This window comes from Procambarus clarkii, chromosome 52 (assembly GCF_040958095.1).
Source record: "Procambarus clarkii isolate CNS0578487 chromosome 52, FALCON_Pclarkii_2.0, whole genome shotgun sequence".
Classification (NCBI taxonomy): domain Eukaryota; kingdom Metazoa; phylum Arthropoda; class Malacostraca; order Decapoda; family Cambaridae; genus Procambarus; species Procambarus clarkii.
Window position 1 is genome coordinate 3,366,249 of NC_091201.1, and position 19,251 is coordinate 3,385,499.

At 51.3% G+C, this 19,251-nt stretch overlaps 1 protein-coding gene across 6 annotated transcripts in view; it reads right to left on the reverse strand.

Annotated features, from left to right (window-relative positions):
- Positions 1-18,055, reverse strand: part of LOC123763697 (importin subunit alpha-1) — a 95,834-nt gene extending 77,779 nt beyond the window's left edge. For 4 of the 6 annotated variants that reach the window (XR_011222696.1, XM_045750984.2, XM_045750983.2 and 1 more), the window contains exon 1: positions 17,954-18,045. The gene's annotated coding sequence lies outside the window, so the exon portion shown is untranslated. Of the gene's footprint in view, positions 1-1,802; positions 2,111-17,953 lie in introns of those variants that run through there. The other 2 variants (XM_069304279.1, XM_069304280.1) reach the window with 2 other exon arrangements.
- Between the last annotated feature and the right edge of the window lie 1,196 nt (positions 18,056-19,251).

Here is a 19,251-nt window from a genome sequence, read left to right on the forward strand (position 1 = left end):
TAGACAAGGATGAACACCAACACTGGTGGGACACGAACAAGGGGACACAGGTGGAAACTGAGTACCCACATGAGCCACAGAGATGTTAGAAAGAACTTTTTCATTGTCAGAGTAGTTAACGGATGGAATGCATTAGGCAGTGATGTGGTGGAAGCTGACTCCATACACAGTTTCAAATGTAGATATGATAGAGCCCAGTAGGCTCGGATCCAGATGTTACGGATCCGGATGTTACGAACCCGGATCCAGCGTCCGAGCATGGAGCAGTGACGACCACGCCATCTGTGGGTCAGCTCCCGAAACCCCCTCCAAACGGACGACGACACCTGGCGAGGACGGGATGTATTGGCCTCGAGGGCCAGTTTCTAGTCCGGTTCAGCGCTCAACACAGCCGCTGCTGACCTCTGGTGAGGTGGTGCTCAGACACCAGCGCCATCTATGGAGTGGATAGGTGGGCGTTTGTGTCTGAGCCTGTAAGTGAGGTGCCTTAGTGTGTCCGAGTTATTGATGACGTGTCTGCTTACAGAGTCGACCTGGGACTGCTGTGATGGAAGTTGAGTCAGTCTACCCGAGGCAGCCGTCTCCATACCTTGTGCTTTGCTGTCGCAGCTGTGAAGTCGTCCCCCGGAAGAACACTGTGGTGTTACCCTGCCAGTGAAGAGGCAGTTGAAAGGATCGTCGTTTCCGGGACCGACTGCTGGAGACTTTTATCCACTGGGGTATTGAGGACAGGAGAGTGATTTGTGGCATCACACGAGGCTCCTGTCTAGGGCGTTACCCTTATATCGTTCGTGGAGTGGCCTGACCAGCCTTGCTGATCCGGAACCTGCCAGCAGACCTGCTGGACGTGTGGTTGACGGCCTCCACGGCGGTGCCCCCAGTGGACCTGTGTTTTGGATGGCCTGTGTTTGGGGTAGACTCAGCTTGGTCGAAGGATTCGTCGAGGGACCACGAAAGCACCGAGGACTCAGCACCGAGAGTCTGCATCCAGAGTCTTCAGCAGTCAGCAGAAGACGATTGTGCACTTCCCCTGTACAGTGTTAATACCCCTCCCCCTGTGCACTCTTTTATATATATTATTTATTTTGGTGATGGTAACAATTATAGTCTTAAGTTCTTAACTTTCTTTCCCTTCCCCCTTTAAGTTAATTGCGTCACGGATCTCATTCCTTGAAAGCCACTACTGGCTTGGGGTCGGATACAACTTCCTCTAATAACATCAGAGTGAGAACCCCGTTGCGTCCCGAGAGGGCCGTAACATAATTGGCATCCCCAGCGGGATCCGTCCCCTTGTTAAGTATGTTTGACAGGGGTGGTGAAGTGGCGTAATCCCTGTATATAATTCCCCCCGTGTGACGATTGTGACGTTATACGTCCTGTGCGGTGCTCAGAGTGACTAAGTGTGATATTGTGCAGTACGGTGCTCGCTGTGATTAAGCGATTAAGTGCAATATTGAGTAGTGCGGTGCTCAGTGAGTCAGTGCAATATTGTAAAGCGAAGGGTTCGCTGTGATTAAGTGCGATATTGCGTAGTGTGGTGCCCGAAGTAATTACGTGCAATATTGGCAAGTGCAGTGTTTGGTGCGATAAAGTGCAATATTGACATAGAACAGTGCTCGGTGCGTTAAGTGCTAACGTGTAAGCAGTGTGTTAAGTGCTAGTTAAGTGTTCCATCTGTGACAATGGCAGAAAAAGCTACCATCGATGATCTGGACGATGTGCAGGCTTTTCTGAACAGAGAGGACTGTCTTGCCAGATTAAAGTATCTGAGCAAACCGGAACTTGTACTAGTGAGCGCCTACCTGGAGATCAAGATCCGTGCCAGTGATTCCCGTGTGGAGATCTTGTCCAAGGTTCACCGGCACTTGAAGGCAGAAGAGAAACAGGAAGGCGAGGCTCCTAGTACAAAGGAAGGTGAGGAAATAGCTTCCACGGAAAAGGAAGATAAGGGCAGCGACGTTGACAGTGATGCAGGTGAGCTTAATATCAGCTTCCTAACAGTCAAAATGCGCGCCCTAGAGATAAATCGTGAGATAGAGTGGAAGAAGTTAGAATTAGAACGAGAATTAAAAGATAAAGAATTGGCGATGAGGCGTTTAGAATTAGAAGAAAGAAAAGAAGAACGAGAAAGAGAAGAACGAGAAAGAGAAGAGAAACGAGAAAGAGAAGAACGAGAAAGAGAAGAGAAACGAGAAAGAGAAGAACGAGAAAGAGAAGAGAAACGAGAGAGAGAAGAACGAGAAAGAGAAGAGAAACGAGAGAGAGAAGAACGAGAAAGAGAAGAGAAACGAGAGCGAGAAGAACGAGACAGGCAAGAACGACGAGACAGAGAGGAAAGAGAGAGACAACATGAACTAGAAGTATTGCGATTAGGCGGTGGTCGGAGGCCAACAATGGACACCAGCGGTTTCGATCCGGTAAGGAACATCAAAATGGTCCCCAAATTCAATGAGAGGGAAGTTTCGAAGTTCTTTGCAGCCTTCGAGAAAGTCGCTGCCTCTTTGGAGTGGCCAAGGGAGAATTGGGCCATCATGATACAGTCAGTCTTGACTGGGAAGGCCCAAATCGCCTACTCTACGTTATCCCTTGACGACTCCGGCGATTACGACAAGGTGAAGAAGGTTGTGCTCATGGCGTACCAATTGGTACCTGAGGCGTACAGGCAGAAGTTTAGAAACCTGAAGAAGACCTCAGAGCACACTTTCACCGAATTCGCCACCATCAAGGAGCGACTTTTCCTGGAATGGTGTGCCTCTCGGAAGGTGGAGACCAAAGAAGACCTCGAGCAGCTTATACTGCTAGAGGACTTCAAGGATTGTTTGTCTGGAGACCTGAAGACGTACTTAGAGGAACAGCAGGTAGAGACCTTGAGTGCGGCAGCCACCATGGCTGAGGAATACATCCTCACGCATAGGCCTTCTGCTAAGTACGTCCCGAGGAATTACCAACGCCGGTTCGACAGACCTCATGACGAAGAGGAAAGACCCGTCCCACAAAGCGCTAAGAAGACGCCCCCAAGTAGCCCTCGAAGGACTAGTCCTAGTAGTCCGAAACACCGGAGTCCAAGGAGGAATGTGGTGTGCTGGACTTGTGGGCAGAAAGGGCATGTAGCTGCTATGTGCCGAGGCAGAAGAGGTGGCGGCGCACGAAGGGAGGTGATGTTGATGAGCTGTGTTACACCACCAGCAGGAAGCCAGTCGACGACGACGCAGGAAGAACCCAGATTGTTTTCCCCTCACACTTCAGGCGGGTATGTATCGAGTGATCATACTGGTAGATCAGTTGTAGTGCTCAGAGATAGTGGAGCAGCCCAGTCCCTGATCGTGAAGCAACCCGTTCTCGCAAATTTAATAAGTCAATATTGACTTATTAAATTTGTGCATAGGTGACATACTTAACATAATAGATACCCTTAAAAACATTCATAGAAAACACCGACCTTACCTAACCTACTTAGTATGTTAAGATAAGCATCTTATTGCTTCGTAATTACAATTATTACCTAACCTATAATAGGTATAGGTTAAGTAATAATTGTAATTACGAAGCAATAAGATGCTTATCTTAAGATACTAACAAGGTTAGGTAAGGTCAGTGTTTTCTATGAATCTTTTTAAGGGTATCTATTATGTTTAGTATATCACCTATGCACGTAGTTAATAAGTCAATATTGACATTACGAATTTGCGAGAACGGGTTGCGTGAAGAGCTCGTTACCCGAGGGAGTAAGTGTGGACGGGAGACAACAGGTTGTCCTGGTTGGGTTTCCTAGGACGCAGTATATCGCCCCCTTAGTGCCGGTACATCTCGACTCGCCTTACTTCAGCGGCACATGTGCGTTGGCAGTAGTTGATACCCTCCCTGTGGCTGGGATTGACGTGGTACTAGCCAACGACTTGGTGACAGATTGGAACATCAATCTTCCCAAGGTTGCGGACGAGTCTACCGGAACAGCACGGTCTGAGGTAACAGGCAATGGTAATATCCAGGTAAAGGCAGACCCGGATTCAAACAGGTTTAATTTGTCCTCTCACCTGCAGATCGACAGAGTTCTAGCAGAGTCTCCTGATTCTTCTCTCAACAAGAAACATGAGGTTACGATGGCAGAAGTACCTGAGCTAGAAGAGAGGCCTTGTGTGCAGGCACCCACGGATACCAAAGAGTCTGGAGTGAAGGCGGATGTGTACTTGCGGTATGGCAAGGTACAACGTTCATTGAACCGGCCAGAGATTCCCCAGACGTCAGAGGTATGTGAGGTGTGTGCGAAAGGTCTAGTGTCCTCTTTGGTCCAAACCAGGCTAATGGATGTAGCCGGCTATGGACATTTCAAGCTCAGGAAGCTTATCCCTCAGGTGACCAAATGTTTCCTAGCAGTATTTTGTTTTATTCTAGTGAGCGTTCTCAGTAAGGACCAGTGGACGACCCGACAGATGATGGCTCCCTTGAACATCGTGAAGAGATCCCAGGGATTAGAGACGTGTACTGCGAGTGTTGCAGTCGAAGAAGGGACCTGGAAGGTGATAGTAGATACAGGAGGTACGCGAGACGATAATATGAGTGACTGTTTCCGACAGGTTGACACCCCCCGTGTGATTGCTGAGCCTCAATACAGCGTTATACGGAACGTTGGTCGACCTGACGTGGGCAGAGTGAATGCCATCTTCGGTGTGCAAGCAGCCCTGTTGAAACTAGGTGTAAGCCTAGTAGAGGTGTATGCAGTAAGTATTGACTTACCCACTGTCGCTATCACTCTGAATTATCAGACCCCTGTATTCCAGGTTCCTGTCTCCCTGAAGGACCATCGGACCGGTACCAGAAATGCCGTCTGTGATCAGCCATCATCGGTGCCACGACACAGGGAAGTGTCGAGTCGCCCCAGATCGTGTCTACACCGATCCTTACTCGAGAGGTGTGAGATTATGCTCCGGATTAACATCTCGGTGGAGGTGTGGAAGATTACGCCAGGCAGGACATTGCCTTACATCTGCAAGTTTCCTTTGTGCCGGAATTGTCCAGTAGGACAGTTCTGTGGACGAGACAGCCTCGCCGTTCCAGTTTATAAAGCATGTGTGTCCATTTGGAGTTGTGTCGCCGTACTAATTTGGTTTGTGTTTCTTTTTCTAGAACCCCAAACCAAATTCTTTTTGGTGGGGAGGTGTTACGAACCCGGATCCAGCGTCCGAGCACGGAGCAGTGACGACCACGCCATCTGTGGGTCAGCTCCCAAAACCCCCTCCAAACGGACGACGACACCTGGCGAGGACGGGATGTATTGGCCTCGAGGGCCAGTTTCTAGTCCGGTTCAGCGCTCAACACAGCCGCTGCTGACCTCTGGTGAGGTGGTGCTCAGACACCAGCGCCATCTATGGAGTGGATAGGTGGGCGTTTGTGTCTGAGCCTGTAAGTGAGGTGCCTTAGTGTGTCCGAGTTATTGATGACGTGTCTGCTTACAGAGTCGACCTGGGACTGCTGTGATGGAAGTTGAGTCAGTCTACCCAAGGCAGCCGTCCCCATATCTTGTGCTTTGCTGTAGCAGCTGTGAAGTCGTCCCCCGGAAGAACACTGTGGTGTTATCCTGCCAGTGAAGAGGCAGTTGAAAGGATCGTCGTTCCCGGGACCGACTGCTGGAGACATTGATCCACTGGGGTATTGAGGACAGGAGAGTGATTTGTGGCATCACACGAGGCTCCTGTCTAGGGCGTTACCCTTATATCGTTCGTGGAGTGGCCTGACCAGCCTTGCTGATCCGGAACCTGCCAGCAGACCTGCTGGACGTGTGGTTGACGGCCTCCACGGCGGTGCCCCCAGTGGACCTGTGTTTTGGCTGGCCTGTGTTTGGGGTAGACTCAGCTTGGTCGAAGGATTCGTCGAGGGACCACGAAAGCACCGAGGACTCAGCACCGAGAGTCGGCATCCAGAGTCTTCAGCAGTCAGCAGAAGACGATTGTGCACTTCCCCTGTACAGTGTTAATACCCCTCCCCCTGTGCACTCTTTTATATATATTATTTATTTTGGTGATGTAACAATTATAGTCTTAAGTTCTTAACTTTCTTTCCCTTCCCCCTTTAAGTTAATTGTGTCACGGATCTCATTCCTTGAAAGCCACTACTGGCTTGGGGTCGGATACAACTTCCTCTAATAACATCAGAGTGAGAACCCCGTTGCGTCCCGAGAGGGCCGTAACACCTTGTCCTCCCTACCATTCCCCCTTCCCCACATCCCCATCTCCCCTGTCTCCTAGTCTTCCCCACCATCTCACATCTCTCACATTAACAGGGTAGACAAGGATGAACACCAACACTGGTGGGACGCGAACAAGGGGACACAGGTGGAAACTGAGTACCCACATGAGCCACAGAGACGTTAGAAAGAACTTTTTCATTGTCAGAGTAGTTAACGGATGGAATGCATTAGGCAGTGATGTGGTGGAAGCTGACTCCATACACAGTTTCAAATGTAGATATGATAGAGCCCAGTAGGCTCAGGAACCTGTACACCAGTTGATTGACAGTTGAGAGGCGGGACCAAAGAGCCAAAGCTCAACCCCCGCAAGCACAATTAGGTGAGTACACTCCCATCCCCTTGGCCTCCCCACCATTCTCCATTCCCCGTCCCCACCATCCCCAACTTCCCTGTTCCCTCGTCCACCCTACCATTACCCCCCTCCCTCGTCTGGTGCATTCCCCAAGGGATCTGATGTTCCCATCACTGAAAAATAAGAAGTATAGTTTAAAAAACGAGATGAAAAACAATGAAAAAATTAATAAATAAACTATACTCACGAAATGTATGGTATGGTAAACAACACAGCTCAATTCCAATGCAATGTCACACAAAATAATGAAATCAAAATGAAAATAAATCAAAATATTTTGATTTATTTTCCTCCCTCCGGCGCCTTTTTTTTTGGGGGGGGGGGGGGGGGAGTAAAGAGGAAGGAGAGGCATAGGTGAAGGGAAGTATAGAAGTGGGAAATACAGTGAGAGGTATGAAAGCAGGCGGGGTGTCCGCCTTGCTGACACGATGTGTGGGTGTTGGCAGCTAAGCTAAGCTGGCTCCCTCTTGTCAGGGAGCTGTGAGTGTGTGAGAGGTTCTTCACATGTGTTTCACCATATATGGATGTCCATAGATGAATACTGTGTAGCATTCATATATACACACTCCGATGCTTCCACACATGTTGTTCTGTTTAAGGCTCTTTATTTTATTATTATTATTTATAGAGTTGTTCATATATACACATATGAACTGTTCATATATACACGTATATATCTCATCTGGGGATTATATACTGTGGGGCGGGGTTTTCGTCCAGAGAATCGAGGTTCTTGGGCCACCAGCTGTGGGAGCGGGGCGTCTCATCTTGGGCCACCAGCGGTGTGGAGTGGGGCGTCTCATCTTGGAGCAATCTTTCAAACATTGGGTCCTCTAACATTTCGATGGTGTTCCACACCCTGATGGCTTGGTGCTGCAGTCTGATGTTTAGTGGCTGTGTGTTCAGGAGTTCATGGAGCTCCTGGATTGTCTGATCATATGGTGGACGGTGTTTTGCTGCTCTCCTTAGCGCCTTATTTTGTACTGCTTGCAGTTTCTGCATGTTAGTTTCCTTTATGGTGTGTAGTGGTACTGGGGGATACTCTAGATGCGGCCGAACTAGAGCCTTATATAGGTGGATCTGAATGTTAGTACTGAGGCTTCGGAGTCTTCTCAGTTTTCCTAATGCTGCTTTGGCTTTGTTTAGTCGGTCCCTTACATGAATTTGTATCCCTGTTCTATTTATCATAAGTCCCAGTATTCTGCCTACCTCCGCATATTGGATCGGCTGGTTGTCAAGGATGATGGGGTCCGGGTTTCTTTTCGCAATGTGTATTATCTGAAACTTTTGTTTGTTGGTGCTAATTTTCCATTGCTTCTCGAAGTTGTTTATGAGTTCAATTGCCGCCTTGGTCTTGTCGGCTAGTAGCGGCTTTGATGGGCCTGGTTGGCATATTATTTGGGTGACATCGTCAGCGTATGTGATGTATTCTCCATGTTGGGGTTGGGGTAGGTCAGCTGTATATATGTTGAATAGAGTGGGAGGTCAGGGCTATAGCTGTATGGGCCCCTCTGCGGTTTCTAAACCCATGCTGCCTGGTGTTATACTTCCCTTCCTCTTACATGTACTTCACAAGTCTCTGATTGATAATTTTTTCGAATATTTTACCTGGTACTTCGAGGAGGGAAATTGGCCTGTAGTTTTCAGTTCGGGTTGGGGGTTTACCTGGCTTGGGGATTAATCTTATTGTGGCATTCTTGAAGTATGTGGGGAATAGTCCAGATGCAAGAGCTGCATTTATTATACGTGCGTATTGATGGAGTCCAATCATTGGTAGGTTGGATAATACCATCTTATTTATTTTGCTGTTGCCCGGCGCCTTGTTCTTGAAACCCATAATTGTTTTATGGACCTCTGCAATGGTTATGTGTTTCATAAGGTGGCAGTCATCGCGTATGTTGTTAAGGTCTATTGTTTGCGTCGGGAGTAGTGCTGCAGCTCTGTTATCGACTTGAGTTGTAATTTTCCTTTCATTAATTGGGCAAAAATTTAAATTTTCTTCCGGGTTTATCCTGAATATTTTTTCCCAGAATTTCCTGAATTCCTGCTCTTGTTCTCTCTCCTCATAGAGTTTATTTCCTGAGGCGTCTATGATGTAGGGTGTTTCCTCAGAAGAGCTTCCCATCAGGGTCTTTACTTTTTTCCAGGACTTTCCCGGGTTTCTGTAGTCGACTTGGATTTTGCTTATTAGGTCATCCCATTGTTTGGTGTACTCTGTTATGCATAGATCTTGCAGCTCATTTTGAAGTTCCCTTTGTAGTCTTTTGCGCTCATCCGTCCACCCTGTTGTGTTATGAGTTGTAGAAGATTGTTATATCTGGTTTGTTGTGTCCTGAGCGCCTGTGTGGCTGGGGGGTGTGGGAGCGTTATATGGTGAGCTACGGGAATGTGATCAGTCATGCATTTTTCTATGGTGTTAATCCATGTATTTAACTCTGCGTTTATGCATGATGTTTCCTTTCCATTAAAATTTCCATTTCCATTTTCCTCCGCCGCCTGGAGGCCCCCCTCCTTCCCTCCCCCCCTCCGCCGCCTGGAGGCCCCCCTCCTTCCCTCCCCCCTCCAGCGCTTGGAGGGCCACCCCCTCCCTCCCTCCGCCGGCTGGAGGCCCCCCTCCTTCCCTCCCTCCCTCCAGCGCCTGGAGGGCCACCCCCTCCCTCCCTCCGCCGCCGCCTGGAGGCCCCCCTCCTTCCCTCCCTCCCTCCAGCGCCTGGAGGGCCATCCCCCTCCCTCCCTCCGCCGCCTGGAGGGCCCCCCTCCTTCCCTCCAGCGCCTGCAGGGCCACCCCCTCCCTCCCTCCAACGCCTGGAGGGCCCCCCTTCTTCCCTCCCTCCCTCCCTCCAGCGTCTGGAGGGCCACCCCCTCCATCCCTCCAGCGCCTGGAGGGCCACCCCCTCCCTCCCTCCGTCGCCAGAAGGCCCCCCGATGGTGGGGGGTGAGGGAGGGAGCGATGGATGGTGGGGGGGTGAGGGAGGGAGGGAGCGATGGATGGTGGGGGGGTGAGGGAGGGAGGGAGCGATGGATGGTGGGGGGGATGAGGGAGGGAGGGAACGATGGATGGTGGGGGGGTGAGGGAGGGAGGGAACGATGGATGGTGGGGGGTGAGGGAGGGAGGGAGGGAACGATGGATGGTGGGGGAGGGAGGGAGGGAACGATGGATGGGGGGGGTGAGGGAGGGAGGGAACGATGGATGGTGGGGGGGTGAGGGAGGGAGGGAGGGAGGGAACGATGGATGGTGGGGGGGGTGAGGGAGGGAGGGAGGGAACGATGGATGGTGGGGGGGTGAGGGAGGGAGGGAACGATGGATGGTGGGGGGGTGAGGGAGGGAGGGAGGGAGGGAACGATGGATGGTGGGGGGGTGAGGGAGGGAGGGAGGGAGGGAACGATGGATGGTGGGGGGGTGAGGGAGGGAGGGAGGGAGGGAACGATGGATGGTGGGGGGGGGGTGAGGGAGGGAGGGAGGGAGGGAGGGAACGATGGATGGTGGGGGGGGTGAGGGAGGGAGGGAGGGAGGGAACGATGGATGGTGGGGGGGGGTGAGGGAGGGAGGGAGGGAGGGAGGGAACGATGGATGGTGGGGGGGGGTGAGGGAGGGAGGGAGGGAGGGAGGGAGGGAGGGAGGGAGGGAGGGAACGATGGATGGTGGGGGGGTGAGGGAGGGAGGGAGGGAGGGAGGGAGGGAACGATGGATGGTGGGGGGGTGAGGGAGGGAGGGAGGGAGGGAGGGAGGGAACGATGGATGGTGGGGGGGTGAGGGAGGGAGGGAGGGAGGGAGGGAGGGAACGATGGATGGTGGGGGAGGGAGGGAGGGAGGGAGGGAACGATGGATGGTGGGGGGGTGAGGGAGGGAGGGAGGGAGGGAACGATGGATGGTGGGGGGGTGAGGGAGGGAGGGAGGGAGGGAGGGAACGATGGATGGTGGGGGGGTGAGGGAGGGAGGGAACGATGGATGGTGGGGGGGTGAGGGAGGGAACGATGGATGGTGGGGGGGGTGAGGGAGGGAACGATGGATGGTGGGGGGGGTGAGGGAGGGAACGATGGATGGTGGGGGGGTGAGGGAGGGAACGATGGATGGTGGGGGGTGAGGGAGGGAACGATGGATGGTGGGGGGGGGTGAGGGAGGGAACGATGGATGGTGGGGGGGTGAGGGAGGGAACGATGGATGGTGGGGGGGTGAGGGAGGGAACGATGGATGATGGGGGGGGTGAGGGAGGGAACGATGGATGGTGGGGGGGGTGAGGGAGGGAACGATGGATGGTGGGGGGGTGAGGGAGGGAACGATGGATGGTGGGGGGGGGTGAGGGAGGGAACGATGGATGGTGGGGGGTGAGGGAGGGAGGGAGGGAACGATGGATGGTGGGGGGTGAGGGAGGGAGGGAGGGAACGATGGATGGTGGGGGGGTGAGGGAGGGAGGGAGGGAACGATGGATGGTGGGGGGGTGAGGGAGGGAGGGAGGGAACGATGGATGGTGGGGGGGGGTGAGGGAGGGAGGGAGGGAACGATGGATGGTGGGGGGGTGAGGGAGGGAGGGAGGGAACGATGGATGGTGGGGGGGGTGAGGGTGGGACGGAGGGAACGATGGATGGTGGGGGTGAGGGAGGGAGGGAGGGAACGATGGATGGTGGGGGGGTGAGGGAGGGAGGGAGGGAACGATGGATGGTGGGGGGGGGGTGGGGGGGGGTGAGGGAGGGAGGGAGGGAACGATGGATGGTGGGGGGGTGAGGGAGGGAGGGAGGGAACGATGGATGGTGGGGGGGTGAGGGAGGGAGGGAGGGATGGATGGTGGGGGGGGTGAGGGAGGGAGGGAGGGATGGATGGTGGGGGGGGTGAGGGAGGGAGGGAGGGAGGGATGGATGGTGGGGGGGTGAGGGAGGGAGGGATGGATGGTGGGGGGGGTGAGGGAGGGAGGGAACGATGGATGGTGGGGGGGTGAGGGAGGGAGGGAGGGAGGGATGGATGGTGGGCGGGTGAGGGAGGGAGGGAGGGAGGGATGGATGGTGGGGGGGTGGTGAGGGAGGGAGGGAGGGAGGAGGGATGGATGTTGGGGGGGGTGAGGGAGGGAGGGAGGGAGGGAGGGATGGATGGTGGGGGGGTGAGGGAGGGAGGGAGGGAGGGATGGATGGATGGTGGGGGGGTGAGGGAGGGAGGGAGGGAGGGATGGATGGTGGGGGGGGTGAGGGAGGGAGGGAGGGAGGGATGGATGGTGGGGGGGTGAGGGAGGGAACGATGGATGGTGGGGGGGTGAGGGAGGGAAGGAGGGAACGATGGATGGTGGGTGGGCGAGGGAGGGAGGGAGGGAACGATGGATGGTGGGGGGGTGAGGGAGGGAGGGAGGGAACGATGGATGGTGGGGGGGGGTGAGGGAGGGAGGGAGGGAGGGATGGATGGTGGGGGGGTGAGGGAGGGAGGGAGGGAGGGATGGATGGTGGGGGGGTGAGGGATGGATGGTGGGGGGGGGTGAGGGAAGGAGGGAGGGAGGGATGGATGGTGGGGGGGTGAGGGAGGTGAGGGAGGGATGGTGGGAGGTGAGGGAGGGAGGGAGGGATGGTGGGAGGTGAGGGAGGGAGGGAGGGAGGGATAGGGGGTGGGGTGAGGGAGCGAGGGATGGGGGGGGGGGGTGAGAGACGGGCTAGAGGGCCCAGGTTCACGTGACTGAGGAAGGACCAACGTGAACCAGTTAACAATCAATATTCCGTTGACATGTTTTCCCTCACATGACGACTCTCCCTCCCTCCCTCCCTTCCCTACCTTTGCGATTCTCCTTCCCTCCCCTTCTCCCTCCCTTGGCGACTCTTCTCTCCGCCCTCTCCCTTTCTTCCTCCGTCCCTCCCTCCCTTCCTTCCCCTTCATTCTCCTCTCTTCCTTAACGACTCTCAAGGCCCTTTTTATTTTTTTGTTTTTTATTTATATATACAAATAGTCTTACATTCCTGTACAGCCACCAGCACGCACAGCGTTCCGGGCAGGTCTTTAATTTTAATTTTCCCTGGAATACGACCCGCCAAATGGTTTGACAGTGAGGTACACATCCACTGCTGGGTGAGCACAAGCTACAGCGCTCCCAGAACACCAGGCCAGTGTCTTACCACTTGGCGACGGGCACCCTCCCTCCATCACTCCCTTCCTTCCTTCCTTCCTTCCTTCCTTCCTCCCTCCCGTCTCTCTCTCTCCTCCCTCCTTTGGCGACTCTCCTAAGCCCTTCCTTTCTTCCTCCCTCCCATCCTCCGTTCCTCACCTCCCCTCCCGTCTCTCACCTCCCTCCCGTCTCTCACCTCCCTCCCGTCTCTCACCTCCCTCCCCCCTCCCACCTCCCTCCCGTCTCTCACCTCCCTCCCGTCTCTCACCTCCCTCCCGTCTCTCACCTCCCTCCCGTCTCTCACCTCCCTCCCGTCTCTCACCTCCCTCCCGTCTCTCACCTCCCTCCCGTCTCTCACCTCCCTCCCGTCTCTCACCTCCCTCCCGTCTCTCACCTCCCTCCCGTCTCTCACCTCCCTCCCGTCTCTCACCTCCCTCCCGTCTCTCACCTCCCTCCCGTCTCTCACCTCCCTCCCTTTCGGCCTTCGTCCTTCACCTTCCTTACTCCGTCCCTTCCTCCCTCCCTCTCTCCCCTATCCTCACCCAGCTCAACACGTTGTCTTGCCCTGAGCCCCGGAGCATGCACAGGGAACAACCCGCAGCTCAACATGTCTGTCGGTAATCAGACTCATAACATGCTAACAGAGTAACCATCATAAATGTAGTTAATTTTCTTTAGTTAGTCACCAGAAGTTTAAAGAGAATGGGATGGTGACGTCATCATAACACATTTACACACCATGTTTCCTTTAAACAACAGTTTAAGCATTAAAATTAACAGAAAAAGGTTATCTATGCTTTAACTTAATGAAATATATTATTAAGTATAGGTTACCTCCCGAAGTCCATAAGACAACATTTTTGGAAAGAATATTGGAACGAGCGAGACGCTGAGAGCGACTCAGAGCCAGTTAACCAGTCCTGGTCTCCGGGTGTCAACAGAGACAAGACTACTGTCTGAGGTATTAGCAACACGCATCACAAACCATAGACTATTCTATCCCACAGTGTATTCCCACAACAACCTCTACAATAACAATGGGAAAATCAGCTTTTGGTATTTCTAATGCACGTAATTATGGCCATCATTAGTATAGGAAACTATCGCTATGCAGTGGGGCTTCACCACAAACCAAGTGAGTTTAGTTTCTTTACTCATCATTACACCAACATTTCACATGTCACACCTCTACTTTATATGTTTTGTGCTATTTTTATAATCCATTCATTTGACAGATAACATTGTGGTCCGTGGGACACTAGTTGAGCTGACCACCGGCAACAAACTGTGACAGCTTGCCTGCTCTGGCTGCAGAACACTCCATTTTACAGAACATGACCCAACAGCTGGACCATATGTACCACACCCTAATTTGATGATTAAGGAACACTTCTCATATTGCCCAATACCGGCCATAACTACATACACAGATAAGAGTTCATGTTTATACTAACCCATGTTTACAATAATTATTGTTTAGTACTAACCACTGTAGCCTGTTTGTACCACCATATGGGGTATACATTATAACTATAAAATTAACTGTAAATGTATATGGCTTATTTATCTCCACCAAATGTGGAATAAGCTATGTACATTTATCAACCAGTTTAGTCTTATCCTTGACTAGATATGGACTCCATGCTGGGCTGCATACTCCAGGATTGGCCTGACATATGTGGTATACAAAGTTCTGAATGATTCTTTACACAAGTTTCTGAATGCCGTTCGTATGTTGGCCAGCCTGGCATATGCCGCTGATGTTATCCGCTTGATATGTGCTGCAGGAGACAGGTCTGGCGTGATATCAACCCCCAAGTCTTTTTCCTTCTCTGACTCCTGAAGAATTTCCTCTCCCAGATGATACCTTGTATCTGGCTCCTGCTCCCTACACCTATCTTCATTACATTACATTTGGTGGGTTAAACTCTAACAACCATTTGTTCGACTATTCCTTCAGCTGTCTAGGTCTTCTTGAAGCCTCAAACAGTCCTCTTCTGTTTTAATCCTTCTCATAATTTTAGCATCGTCCGCAAACATTGAGAGAAATGAATCGATACCTCCGGAGATCATTTACATATATCAGAAACAAGATAGGACCGAGTACAGAGCCTGTGGGACTCCACTGGTAACTTCACGCCAATTGGAGGTCTCACCCCTCACCGTAACTCTCTGGTTCCTATTGCTTAGATACTCCTTATCCACTGGAGCACCTAACCAGCTACACCTGCCTGTCTCTCCAGCTATGTACCAGCCTCTTATGTGGTACGTGTCAAAGGCTTCCGACAATCCAAGAAAATGCAGTCCGCCAAGCCTCCTTTCTTGCTAATCTTTGTCACCTGATCGTAGAATTCTATCAAGCCTGGAAGGCAAGATTTACCCTCCTGAACCCATGTTGGCGATTGTCACGAAGTCCCTTCTCTCCAGATGTGTTACCAGGTTTTTTCTCATGATCTTCTCCATCACCTTGCATGCTATACAAGTCAAGGACACTGGCCTGTAGTTCAGTGCCTCTTGCCTGTCGCCCTTTTGTATATTGGGACCACATTCGCCGTCTTCCATATTTCTGGTAGGTCTCCCGTCTCAGTGACTTACTATACACTATGGAGAGTGGCAAGCAAAGTGCCTCTGCACACTCTTTCAGTACCATGGTGAGATCCCATCCGGACCAACAGCCTTTCTAACATCCAGATCCAGCAGGTGTCTCTTGACCTCCTCTCTCGTAATTTCGAACTCTTCCAAGGCCGCCTGGTTTACCTCCCTTTCTCCTAGCACAGTGACCTCACCTTGTTCTATTGTGAAGACCTCCTGGAACCTCTTGTTGTGTTGTTACGTTGGTGTCGATGCTATGTGTGTGTTACGTTGGTGTCGAGTGGGTGTGCTGTTACGTTGTTGTTGTTGCGTGTGTGCGTGCGGTGTGTGTGTGCACGCGTGGGGGTTTGAAAAAATGTTAGTAGGTAGGAATAGTTGATTGACAGTTGAGAGGCGGGCCGAAAGAGCAGAGCTCAACCCCCGCAAACACAACTAGGTGAATACACACACACACACTCGACACCCAACGTAACAACACACGCACTCGACACCAACGTAACACACACTCGACACCACGTAACCACACTCGACACCAACGTAACAACGCACACACACTCGACACCAACGTAACAACGCACACACACTCGACGCCAACGTAACAACACACACACTCGACGCCAACGTAACACACACACACACATCGACGCCAACGTAACACACACACACTCGACGCCAACGTAACACACACACACACTCGACGCCAACGTAACACACACACACACTCGACGCCAACGTAACACACACACACACTCGACGCCAACGTAACACACACACACACTCGACGCCAACGTAACACACACACACACTCGACGCCAACGTAACACACACACACACTCGACGCCAACGTAACACACACACACACACTCGACGCCAACGTAACACACACACTCTCGACGCCAACGTAACACACACACACACACTCGACGCCAACGTAACACACACACACACACTCGACGCCAACGTAACACACACACACACACACACTCGACGCCAACGTAACACACACACACACTCGACGCCAACGTAACACACACACACTCGACACCAACGTAACACACACACTCGACACCAACGTAACACACACACTCGACACCAACGTAACACACACACACTCGACGCCAACGTAACACACACACACTCGACACCAACGTAACACACACACACTCGACACCAACGTAACAACACACTCGACACCAACGTAACACACACACTCGACGCCAACGTAACACACTCCAACACAGCAGTAGACATACTCTTCTACAATTATCAAGTACTCACAGGAATAAAATCACAAGACTTTGTGGTGGTTGTCAAGGGATACCAGGTCACCAGGCCAGAGGAGTCGTGCTACATGCACAAGCTGGCGCAACACACTTTACACTGTGTAACGCAACACGTCTGACACTGTGTAACGCAACACGTCTTACACTGTGTAACGCAACACGTCTTACACTGTGTAACGCAACACGTCTTACACTGTGTAACGCAACACGTCTTACACTGTGTAACGCAACACGTCTTACACTGTGTAACGCAACACGTCTTACACTGTGTAACGCAACACGTCTTACACTGTGTAACGCAACACGTCTTACACTGTGTAACGCAACACGTCTTACACTGTGTAACGCAACACGTCTTACACTGTGTAACGCAACACGTCTTACACTGTGTAACGCAACACGTCCTACACTGTGTAACGCAACACGTCCTACACTGTGTAACGCAACACGTCTTACACTGCAATACAAAACGTCTTACACTGTGTAACGCAACACGTCTTACACTGTGTAACGCAACACGTCTTACACTGTGTAACGCAACACGTCTTACACTGTGTAACGCAACACGTCTTACACTGTGTAACGCAACACGTCTTACACTGTGTAACGCAACACGTCTTACACTGTGTAACGCAACACGTCTTACACTGTGTAACGCAACACGTCTTACACTGTGTAACGCAACACGTCTTAGACTGCAACACAACACGTCCTACACTGTGTAACGCAACACGTCTTACACTGCAATACAAAACGTCTTACACTGTGTAACGCAACACGTCCTACACTGTGTAACGCAACACGTCTTACACTGTGTAACACAACACGTCTTACACTGCAACACAACACGTCCTACACTGTGTAACGCAACACACTTTACACTGTGCAACACAACACGTCTTACACTGTGTAACGCAACACGTCTTACACTGTGCAACACAACACGTCCTACACTGCAACACAAAACGTCTTACACTGTGTAACGCAACACACTTTACACTGTGCAACACAACACGTCTTACACTGTGTAACGCAACACGTCTTACACTGTGCAACACAACACGTCCTACACTGTGTAACGCAACGCGTCTTACACTGTGTAACACAACACGTCTTAGACTGCAACACAACACGTCCTACACTGTGTAACGCAACACGTCTTAGACTGCAACACAACACGTCCTACACTGTGTAACGCAACACGTCTTAGACTGCAACACAACACGTCCTACACTGTGCAACACAGCACACTAACGCTGGTACGAGGTGTTAAGTGGTGTGATAGGGAAGGTAGCGTGCGCAAACAGCACAACTTTGCGCTATACAAAGGGCAACTTGGCGGACGTGAGGCAGGAGTAGAGAGGCCCATGGTGCCACCAGCAGGGACGCTATACAACATACACACCACAACATTAATCACGGAGTGCTGGATTGGTTAATTGACTGAGAAAGAGAGCAGTGTTTTCACGTGGTGAGCAGTTGTCACGTTGTGAGTAGTGGCGCCACACTGGAGGACTGAGTGCACTGGAAGCCACCAATCCATCACCCCGCCCCCCCCCCCCCCCACCGTCACCAGCGTTGTTGGGTTGTCATGGTAATGGTCCAGCTGGTGGTTAATACTATCCCTATATGTATGTATGTATGTATGTATGTATGTATGTATGTATGTATGTATGTGTGTGTGTGTATGTATGTATGTATGTATGTATGTATGTATGTATGTATGTGTATGTATGTATGTATGTATGTGTGTGTGTGTTTACTATTTGTATTTACTATATGCGTCTACTGTATCGAACTATTAGCTCTTGGACCTCGTCTATCTTATCGATCAAATTTTTCTTCTATTATGTCTATTTCAGATATTTTGATCTGACACACGCACACATACATTGCCAGGAAGCAGCCCAAGCACCTGTTTCACTCCCCAGGTACCTATTTACTGCTAAGTGAACAGGTACATCACGTGAAAGAAACATTGCCTAATTATTTCTGCTTCTTCGGGGAATCGAACCCGGGCCCTTAGGACGACACACAACGTAAAACACAACACACTCACTCGACTAGAAGGTCAGCACTCGACACCCCTGAGCCCCGTTAACTCAGCCACGAAGGCCTATGTGGACACACCTGATTGTGTGTATGTGTACTCACCTATTTGTGCCTGCAGAATCGAGCGATGGCTATTGGTTCCCGCTTCTCTAGCCGCCGGTTAATTAAAGCAATAACTCCTGACGTCCTAGTTTCAACTTTAAGTTTTTAGTTCCTGTCCTTGCGTCTAGTTTTAAAAGTTACGAATGAAGTTAGCCTACATTACCTGAATAACACAGTAAAGGGCATCAGCTCTACGCCAATCCATTCCAATAAACCTAGTGCCTTCCAAATATCAGCTTAAGCATTCTCACTTTCAAATGCTTTGTTGAAAAATGTAATTAAAAGTTATACAAATGAAATTCATCCAATTTCAATAAAACTTTATAGACTAATAACTAGACCCACGAAGACCAGGCTTTTACTGCTGTGTGAGGTAAGGGAAGGGAAGGGGGGGGATAAATTATAATATAAGAGGTTGGAAGGGTTGAAAGAGTTTGAGGGAAGATTTAATGTGCTAGATTTATATAGAGTAAGAATTTTGATGTTAGTATACTTGGGCAACGGGTGTTCCTTTAAGCATATTTGTTTAAATGTGACCACATTGCTGGC